This window comes from Pteropus alecto, unplaced genomic scaffold (genome assembly GCF_000325575.1).
Source record: "Pteropus alecto unplaced genomic scaffold, ASM32557v1 scaffold131, whole genome shotgun sequence".
Classification (NCBI taxonomy): domain Eukaryota; kingdom Metazoa; phylum Chordata; class Mammalia; order Chiroptera; family Pteropodidae; genus Pteropus; species Pteropus alecto.
Window position 1 is genome coordinate 18,140,200 of NW_006434709.1, and position 11,383 is coordinate 18,151,582.

Consider the following 11,383-nt stretch of genomic DNA (forward strand, 5'->3'; position numbering starts at 1 on the left):
TAAAAGATGGCTGCACAATAACCCTCATCTCAAGCTCTTCTGAAATGTCACCTTGTACTCCTCGTCCCTCACTGAAGCGGGGCTTGATTTCCCCTCACCTTGAATCTGGGAGGGCCTGTCACTGCTCTGATCAATATGTAGTGGCAGAAGTAACACTGTGACAGTTTTAGGTATAGGCCTGAACTGACCTAGAAGTTGTCATTTCCTGCTTGTCAGAACTCTGAGCCACAACATAAAAAACCAGGCTATAGCTTCTCTGTCCAACTTCTCTTCTGGACAGAGAAGCCACGTGGAGGAGCCACACTTAGGCACCACCTCAGACGTGGGCCACTTGAGCTTTCAGTGATTCCAGCTCCAGTCACCATGTGATTAAAATTAGATGAGAGACCCTAATCAAGAACCACCCAGCTGACCAGTCAACCCACAAAATCAATAAAGATAATATTAAATTGTGGTTTTAAGCCTCCGCATTTTTTGTGGGGTAAAATATAAAGATAAAATTTACCCTTTTAACCATTTTTAAGTGTACGGTTTTGCGGCATTAAGTACATTCACATTGCTGTGCAACCCTCCCCACCATCCATCTCCAGAATTCTTTCATCTTCCCACACTGCAACTCGGTATCCATTAAACCCTAACTCCCCTAACGCCCCCTTCCCTCAGCCCCCCGAAATCACCACTCTACTCTGTTTCTATGAATCTGACTACTCTAAGTACTTCATGTAAGTGGAATCATTCAATATTTGTCCTTTATATGATTGGCCTACTTCCCTTAGCATACTGTCACCAAGGATCACCCATGTTGAAGCATGTGCCAGAATATCCTTCCGTTTTAAGACTGAAAAATATTCCACTGCGCGTATACATCACATTCTGTTTACCTGTTCGCCCATCAGTGAAAACCTCTATGTTTGGAGTGGTTGTTCCATAGCAATAGATAATTGGGGCAGTGGCAATGCAGAGCAAGGCTCCCAGAGCAGACACCGGGACCCGGTGAGTGGCAGAAATGCAGAGCACCAGGGCACGAACTCCCACAGTAGGTGACTGGCCAGGAATCTAGGTTGGAGTTCCAACAGCACTGTCACAGCATGATAGGTGTCTCCTGGGGCCTCCATTCTAGGCAGGGAGCAGCCCCACAGCAGGGACTGGCAGGATCTTGTTCATGCCTGGGTGCCCTGCCCTGGCACAAGCCAACAGGCCCAAAAAATGTTTGATGAATAGGTGAAAAATATACCTGACGCTGAAGCCAGGTTCTGACTCATCCCAGAGCTTCTTATAGGCACCCTGTAGGGCAAGAACTGTGCCAAGAAAAGCATAAGGGAGCAGCTGCTTCTGCCTAGAAAGGGGGAGGCGGCAGCAGCAGGGCATTCTGGCAGGGAAAAATCACAGCCGAGCCCAGGATCTCCATCAAGCACCTACCCTGACCTAGGCAGCTCAGCAGGGGCTTCATCTGGAAATGAGGAGGCCTGATTAAGAAGGATATGCCGAGCATCAGGCTGAGCCAACAGGATGAGGCCTCTCCAGGATCAGCCTTGCTCAGCTTGTTGGGCCCAACGTTCAGGGCTCAGGGTGGCAGAGTCTCAGGTGCCCATTACAGGGACAGGGGCAGGACTTACAGGGGCTCAGCCATTGGCCATAATTAATATAGGCCATGGGGCATAATAAAGGGGACTTGAGCTGTGAGCTGAGTCACATATTTGAACCCTGGGAGCTTTGGGACAGCAACCTTCCTTCATTGCCGGAGGCCCCAAGTTGGCTGCATTATGACCCCAGCTCTCTCATCCATAACCCCTTTACCAAGGAAACCCAGCCCATCACATAACTAGGGTGCCCGGCACAGGTCAGGATGCACAAGAGCACAGACATTAATTCCAAATCTAAGAAGAGGGCTTGCTCCTGGCTGACTTAAAGAGTGACTGCCAACCATACAAATGCCCACTTGGGCGCTTAGCAAAAAGGGCTCAAGTTGTGTTTCAACTCTGTATTTAGGTTTTCCAGTCTCTAAAGATAAAGTGAAACCTTGAGTAACAACTCGAAAGGTGTTTTCCTCTATTTCTCTTCAAAGCAGGAACCGCTTGTCATGTGGAAAGCAGTTAGAAGCACCAGTAAAAAGAACTCAGAAAACATGGATTTTGTACTTGGCTCAGCTTCGAAGTAACTATGGCACTTTGAGCAAACCCATTACCCTCTGTAGGCCTCAGTTTCTTAATCCATAAATGGAGGAAAATACCCTGTATTTCCACTGGTTATGTACATTAGTAAGAATAAATATATGTGAGATGATATAGAGATATATACACACACATATGAGGTCTTCATAACAAAAACTATAAATAAGTTAGAGATTTATTTATGGTCAGTAGGCGTTTGTTGATATTTGCTGAATAAATGGCCGAATAACCCAAGATTATAATAAGACTCACATTTGGGGATAGCAGGTCCCCCTCCACATTTCTGAATCCCTAGCTTGTGTACCTACCAGAACTTAGAAGGCCACTTCTCTCTCTAGGAGGCCAAGCTCAGCATGCCCATGTCTTAACAACCAACTCACCAAGCCTGTACACTTCTCTCCCATCTGGCCTTATACTCTCCCAACCTCGGGAGCCGGCCCCCACTGTCCCTGCCCCAGCCCCGGGCCCAGCTCCCACCTTCAAACATGGCAAGAGACTATTTCTTGAGCAAACTGCTAAATCTAGAATCCTGGGTCTTGCCTTTGACATCAGATGGAAATAACTCATTCCTTTTTCCTGGTTTTCCTGAAGCATGACCCACAAGGAAGATTGTAGACCAAGTGCTAGCTTTTTTGCATAGGGCCTCCTCCCCACCAACTCAGATCTGGACCCCACCTGTGACCTTCGCCTGCAAAATTAGGCTCACATGGGCTGTTCCACCTCAAAGGGCTCTGGGGAGCACCGTATAAAGAGATAGATTCAAAAGTTTCTTCGAAAAATAGGAAGCACTTTATAAATTCTTTTGCTCTCGTCACTCTTGTTAGTTTACTTCAGTGTGGGCTGAGACTATGACTCTCTAGAGGCCTGGGATTGGCCCTTGGTGAATTATTTTGGTACAATGGCCACACATACAGAGAAAAGCTTACTGTTCTTTGTGACTCCAGTGCTACAAGTAAACGTGGTGTGATCTCCAGGACAAGGGACAGGGGGTGGTGGGGAGAGTCAGAAAACTGGGTTCCGGAGTCCTTTGCTCTGCCAGTATATTAAGTGCATCACTTAACCTTTCTGGCCATTTTTCTTCATATGCACAATGAGCTGACAAGCCGCCCACATTCCTATTCACCCGGATACCAGGAAGGCAAAGAATTTGAAGAGAAAAACACTGAAGAGAAAAAACAAGTAGAAGTGTTGTATTATTCAGTGGGCATGGAGAGTTGAGAAGAGATGAACAAGAAAAATAAAAGCGGGAAAAAAAAGAGCGAGAAAGCATTTGGGGTGAAACGTGAGGCTCTTGAGAAGACAAGGACGGAATGCCATGAAACTGTCCCCCAAGTACAGAAAGTGTTCCCCAAGCCTCAGAGTCACTGTCTAGATTAGATTTACCACAAAGAGATCTGAAATTCAACTCTAGCCAAGAAAATGAAGTCTATCCATCACCTGAGGCGGCATGAGCACATACCAGAGGAAGCCGAGACACACTGTTCTTTGCTTTTATAGAGCAATTCATATTGAGATGATAAATGAGTAATTAATAGATCCACTACCTATAAAAAGTGTTTAACATCCCTAGAGAGGCCCTGGTCACGCCACATCCTGGCCCATGAGGTCTAATCCAGGGTTCTTCGCTTTAAGGGGGGCATTTAAAGACTAAAAAGTTCCAAAAGGCTGATCCCCAGGACAGTAGGGTGTGCTGAGATCACATCACAAAAGGAAGGGCTATGAAATCTGAAAGCATTAACCTAAATAGGATTTGGGGAGGACATGAGAAGCAAAGGCTCTCCTAGAAGCAGAAAAAAACTTTAAACATTTAGTGCAACCTGCACAAGTGAGCCCTGATCAATCTCTGGTGAGGAATTATCAGCTGTGCATAAACACTTCCAGGAGTGGAGACCTCAGTACTTTATAAGCAACTTCATCTCATTATCATTTGGACAGAATTAAACTCTTCTCCCTCCTATTAACCACAAATTAACTTCCTCCTGGCTTCCATCTGTATTACAGGGGGATGCAGACTAAGTTTAAACACCTCTTCACCTACCCATCCTTCAGACAACAGAAGCTGGTCTTGATGACGTGCACTGGGTCTTCCCAAAGACTCTCCTGAGAGGTCACTTCTCAGCATACCCCTGAAAGCACACTGTCCAGCTCCCTTCCAGCTTTGACCTCAGACTGCCGTGGGACACTGACTACCTGGCTCACAGCATGGGCTCACCTTGCCCATGCCACCCAGCCTGCTTTTGCTTTCCAACTAGGTTTTGGCCTTCTGCCGCAGTTTGAGCAAACTCTGGTCCATCTCTTGGTCTCAGCTTTGCTGTTCTGCCCAGTGCTGGAGGGCTTGTCATAAATATGCTCCATGATGAAGGCAAAAAATGAATCTCAAATTCATGCCACTAACGACAGCTGGAAATCAGCTGGTCGTTTGACTTCGGGCCTTCTACTAAAGACTGAATCTAAAATGTTCGATAGACATTAAATATATTTCTAACATCTCATTTGACAGATGAGGAAACCGAGGTCCAAAGAAATAAAATGATTCACTCAGGAAACAGAGCCAAGAAAATGAACATGAACACTATCTTTGATTTTTCCAGCCCACATTCTACTGTAGTTAAGTGGAAGCGAGGCCACATTGTAGCTCTCTTCTTAGGACATTTTGGAGTAAATTTTTTAGAGTTTGTATGTATGTGCATTTTATTCTTTCTTTGACTCAATAGACATTCACTAAGCACCTACTATGTGCTTTGTAAATACGCTAAGATTTAAAGTAAGCTTCCTATAAGGATCTACATCTTGGTGTGTGTGTGTGAACACACAACCCGTGAATCATTTCTTTCAGCATGCACACAGTCACTCAACAATGGTAACTTAGTACCTTTAACACTATGCTACACGCTGGTGCAAGTGGAAAACAGGCAGAGTTCATCACCCCGGGGCATTTTCTGTCCAGCACGGACAGTTCTCAAATGTTATGTTAATGTGATAAAGCCAAATGCAGGATTTTATGGTACTTAATTAAGCCAGATAATTAAGACAGGTGGCAGTGGCAGTGGCGGTGTCCACTACTGCGGTAGGAGAAATAAAGCTGCTGGTTCTGGTGGTCTGAAAAGACTTCAGGAAGCATAGGCTTCTGAACTGAATTGAATCTTGAAGGCTGATAGGAATCGATCGGGCAGAACAGAATAGAGAGAGGTGTGTGTGCAAAGACAGAGAGACAGGAGAGAGCCTGATTCTGCAGGAAGATGGGTGTGGCAAGAGCCAGGAGTTAACATGGGCGACACAGCAAAAGAGGCAGACAGGTGAGTACAGTACGTACAGAAGCCCTTCTGTATCATGCTAAGAATTTGATTTTATTGTAAAGGCAATAGGATTCTGTAAAAGAATTCAGAGAGAGAATAAACAGGATCAGATAAGAACTTTAGAAAGAAAGCTCTGACAGTGGAGGGTGAACTGGAAGGTGGTGAGGCCACAGGCAGGGAAACCAGAAGGAAGCTATGCCAGGAACACAGGAAAGAAACCAAGGCTGAACCTGATGGTTCCTGCCCCACACACTTTGTTTTAAAGTCTGAAATATAAAAAGAGAAGAGATTGTTTTTCATGTGCATCTCTCCTAACATGGGGCAATTTCCCCAAAGCTTTGCAGAACTATTCGTCATTCTCCACAGTGACTTGATGGCACTAGAAAAGTGGTATCAGCCAGAGCATCATAACCAATGGTGATGTGTAGGAGCCTCAAACACAGCAGACACTCAGTAAGTGGTGGCTATGTGCATGAGCCACATATACCGAAAGGGGATGGGGGTAGACAAGCCCGAAACAAAGTAAGAATAGGGTCCCAGAAGCACGAATAAGCCCAAGCAAGGCAATGAGTCAGAAACAAGACAAACAAAAGTTCCAGGAGGGGACGAGTTAAAGGAACCAGTACCCCACAAGAGGGTGAGCACAGACAGACTAGGCAAACAATAAAAGAGCCAACACCTTTCTCAGGTGGTGAGATCCTGTGCATCTCCATCGCCATCACGCCGCCATCTCCACCTCCGGAGACAGAGTGCAGCTGGGATAGCTCAAGCAGTGCCCTTGTGAGAATCCGGGAAAGGCCAAAGGCGGTGGTGTTTGCAGCAGGGTTCCCACCCACGACTGGCCAAAGCCTGTGTGTGCGTGTAGAAGGGCATGTGTGAGCAGTTAAGTCGGAACATCTGGTGGGAGAAGGGAATGTGTGGGTGGGGATGAGGCAGATCCTGACAAGCAGGGGCTGTTTAAAGATGGGTAAACCCCATCACGTGTGCTACAGAGCCATTCTCACTGGGAGTTTATAGTCAGTCGAAAGAAGAATGATAGAGCATAAGGTCAGAAGCCTACAATCACAATTTCCTTCCTTGAGGAGGAAAAATGTTCATGTAGGCAAGTTTGAGCCTTCTTAGAACTGAAGGATTCTGACACTATCACCCAGTTCCCAGGAAAGCCTGATTTTTTTACCAAGATAACTTTCCTGAAAACCAGGAGCACCCAACTGCTATGTGCTACTTAGAATGACCCCAACTAGCACCTTCCACTGAATCCACAGCTAGCAAAAGAACCAGCAATTTTCACGAAATGTATGAGGTTCTGCTTCAAGCCACAAACGAGCGACAGGCCTGGAGCTGCATTAGGGGAGGTTTTTGGTTGTAAAGACATAAGATTAAAACATTTCTCTATGTTTGTATTAATGCTAAACTGAGGCCAACAAGAGCAATGTTTGTTGCATCAATTACCATCTTCTAGGCCTTCCAAATTGGCCTTGAATATGAGTTACCGTGAGCTAGGAAAAAAAATGTTCAAAGGAATGAACAGAGGCCAATGTGTCAGCCCTGTCTCTGAATTTTTGGGCTGTGGCTGTTTTAAATTAGATTCTCAGTGCTGCTTCCACAAAACTCTTGGCTTAGCTCTGCAATGGAAAAGTTATTTTTGTTCTCCGAGCCAGAGATATTTATATGGAGGCACATCCATAATTCCAATTATGATTTATTTTCATGATGCTCTTTTCTTCCACTTAAGAACAGTCATAGCAGATAAGTCACTTGCAAAAAGCTCTGGGCCAAGTACAGAATCTACAGAGCCCAGATAAATGATTGTTGTAAAATAGGCAGATTTTAGGTCTTGGGAAATCCTTAAGAAATACCTTCAGTTCTTCGGCCCACTGTGGCTGCCTCTTTGTCAGTTCCCTACCCCCACCTACCCCCCAATCACACAGGGCCTTCGTGATCCCTTCTGGTGTAACCTAGTCCCCAGAAATAGTTCTATCTGTTGTTTACTCCTTATATTTGCTCTCTGGAGTCTTTGCATTTAAAATATTAGTTTCAATAGTGAAATAAAGGGTTTTCATCTTCTTAAAGTAATGAGTACCAACAAATAAAGCAAAAAGATGTTTCTGGTTATGAGGAGAATGGTTCTCAAATAACTACAGAGTAATGCTATAGAATGGTTTATCAGTAGGCTGGAAGGGCTACTGAGAAGTGCTATAGGTATAAAGCACATAAAAGCTTTAAAGAAATCCATCCAAGAGAAATTTAAATCAACTACCAAGAAAACATAAGATGTTAGAAGGTGTACCCATGGCCTCTTCCTAGAGGTCTCTGATTAGACCTTCTGAAGTACAATCTTAGTTTGAAAGAAACACGGCAGGGGATGACAGGTGACTAACATTTGTGAGCATTACATATGCCAAGCACTTGGCCTATATCATTTCCTGTTATCTCATTTAATCTTCAGAACAATTTTTAAGGGTAGGTTTTATTATTACCATTATAGGAAAGGAAACAGCCTCAGAGATGTGAAGTAACTTGCCCAAGGCCATTACTATGGTCTGAATGTCTGTGTCCCCAAAAATTCATGTTGAAATCCTAACCCCCAAGGTGATTAGGTCATGAGGGTGGAGCTTTCATGAATGGGATTAGTGCCCTTATAAGAAAAGGCCACAGAGAGCTACCTCGCCACCCGCTCCCCCGCCGACCACCACCATATAAGCACACACAGAGAAGATGGTCATTGCAATCCATAAGAGGGTCCTCACCAGAACCATGCCAGCACCCTCATCTTAGACTTCCAGTCTTTGGAACTGTGAGAAATCTACCCAGTCTGTGGTACTTTGTTATAGCAACCACAGTACTAGTTAGTGGTAAAGCCTGGATTCAAATCCAGATCTGCCTGACTCCAAAGTCCACTGTTTTTCCATTACCACAAAGGGCTGATATGAGGGCCAGTGGAGAAGGCCAAGGATGATTGCAGGCTTGGTTTCCTTAAAAGAATAAGGTTTATGGAAGGATATGGGAAAGATCTATGTGTAGATTTCTTTATAAATTGTTAACAGGCTTTGCTGATATCAATCAACATTTCCAGAGATGCTGTCGGTCACAAGGGAAGAATCAATTGTTCAATGTAAACCCTTCTGCACTGTTAGAGACTCAAGTAAACACACATGCCAGGGAAAAGAGAACATCATCTCCCTGAACAAAGGGAACAGGAACCTGTCTACAGAGGCTTTTCTTTTCCACATGGGTGTAAGTTAGGATACTGGTTTGTCACTGAGAATCTAAAGGACAGCATTTGGGGACTGGAGCAGTGTTTGGGAAATTCAGATCTCTTCTGAACCGAGAACATGTGGCCCCATAGTGAACAAGACACCACTCCATGAGTGCAGAGTCCTCTGTGACAGTGGTGTTAGCATACAGAACTTTCAGGGCCTCTTCTCTGTGGCATTTACTCAGCAGCAGCGCATTTCACAGCCAGGGGCTAATGCATATGCATTTGCTCACTTGTATTCTATTTTACATATAATGAAATAAAATAAACTTTAAAATTAATAGTTAAAAACTTCAGTCAATATGGTGGATTGAGTTGCCACAAGAAATTACTCCCCCTTCTAATCCAAACACTTGAAAACACTGAAAATATAACAATAAAAATATTATATAAAGCATAGATAACATAGAAATGTCCAGATACCAGAAGTAAAGAGGGAAATCAAAGTTAGATTGATGAGTAGGAACTGAAGCCAAAGGGCTCTTGGAACAATCCAGACCAGGTAGAAGCCTGAAGGGCTGGGGGCTGAGATTTTAATGACATTCATGCAATGAGGGGAGTCCAGGTAATGGCCACCTTATGCCAGAAGCTGTTAGTGAAGCACTTACATAAAAGTGGAGGTCATAAAGGGCCGCTTCATTCCTGAAACAGGTCGAGAGAAACATCACTGGCCAATCTGAGGAAACCACAAGAAAGCTTATCATCTGCTCGAGCAAAGAACAGAAAACGACCTTAAACAACGCAAGAACAAGGTTTAAAAATATACTTTCAGGTCATACAGAAACTGTTTGCCAAGAAATTAACTATTTAAAAAATACAACAGAATTTATGTCTTTCAAAACAGTTGGCAGAAAAACAGAAATATATAAAACTTGATCAATCTAAAACTATGAAAAAAGGAATAAAAGAAGCAACAAAACTATGAAAAAAGGAATAAAAGAAGCAACAAAAATGGTAAATAGGAAATATAAGAACTTAAGATGGCAGAAAGAGGCCAAATATACATAATTGCAAAGAACGTAAAAGTTTAAACTTGATTATTTAAAGGGACAGATTTTCATGTTATAATAATAAAGAAAATGAAGCTATGCACTGTTTCTAAGATTCACATTTAAAGTAAAATTATACAGAGAAGAAAGAAGGATATACAAAGACATCCAAGGAAAATAGTAACCAAGATGAAGCATGTATAGCAATATTAATATCACACAAAATAGAATTTAGGCCAAAAGCTTTAATAGACATAAAAGAGGATAGTACATGCATATGTAATAAATCCACCCAAAAGAAATAAGAATCATAAACTTGCACTAACACTGATGGATTACAAGGAGAAACTGACACATCTACAATCGCAGTGGGAGATTTTAATATTCCTTTCTGAGAAACTGAAGGGAACTCAGAACGCAGGCCAAAAAATCAGGAATGAGAGGAGAAATTTTAAAAAGTTAATTAGTTTGACCCATTAGATTGATATAGAATTCTATAGCCATTAAAGGTACAGAATGGGGAATATAGTCAATAATATTGTAATAACAATGTATAGTGCCAGGTGGGTACTCAACTAATTGGGGATTGCTTCATAAATTATATAATTGTCTAACTGCTATGCCGTATACCTGAAAATAATAAAATAATATTGACTGTCAACTCTAATTGAAAAATAAAATTAAAAAAAAGAATTCTGCATCCATCATGCAGTAAATATATTTTTCTTTTAAAGCAATATTTGGAAAATTATTTATGTAATAGGACACAAAGGCAGTCCTAACAAAGAATTGTTATACAGACCATGCATGCCCTTTTCAAAATACAACTAAATTAGAAATCAAGAATAATTTAAACAAAATAAAAAAAAAGTTTTTTAAAAAGTTGAAGATGTAAATTAAATAAATCCATGGGTTGAAAAGGAAATAACAGAAGCACAAAATGTTTAGAGCTAAGTGGTAATGAAAGAACACATCAAAACTTGTATGATGTAGCTAAAGCAGTTACTTAGAGGTAACTTTATAGCCTTAAAGTGCATTTATTGAAAAGCAAAAAAATAAATAAGCTAGGAGTCAATTCAAGTAGCTAGAAATGAAAAGAATAAAGTAAATAAGAGAAAAAAGATAAAAGCCAAAAAGTATACATAAGAAAGAAGTCGTTTATACTAAAAAGCTAAGTAGACCTCTATATTAAGAAAATGAGAGATGGCACAAATAAATAATATTAAGAATAAAAAGGAAACATATACAGACAATATTATTAAAAACCATAAAAGAAAATTATGAATAACTATATGCTAAAAAATCTGAGAACACATGAAATGGAGCAGCTAAACAATCATCAAAACGGAATCAAAAAGGAACAGAAACCCAAATTCATCCATAAACATTAATGAAATTGAATTGTCAAAAACCCGACACACGTACTCTTTATAAACGGTTCAGATGATTTTACAATAAATTGTACCAAACTTTTAAGGAACAGATACTGTTTAAGAAAAATATACATGAAAGAGGAAAAGCTACTCAACTTCTTTTATGGGGCTAATATAAACTTGACATCAAACAATATAAGAACAATATTTTTTAAAGAGAAAATTATAGACCAGTTGTTTCACTTATGAGCATTTGCAAAAATCCTAAATAAAGTACTAGCAAATTATATCCCAT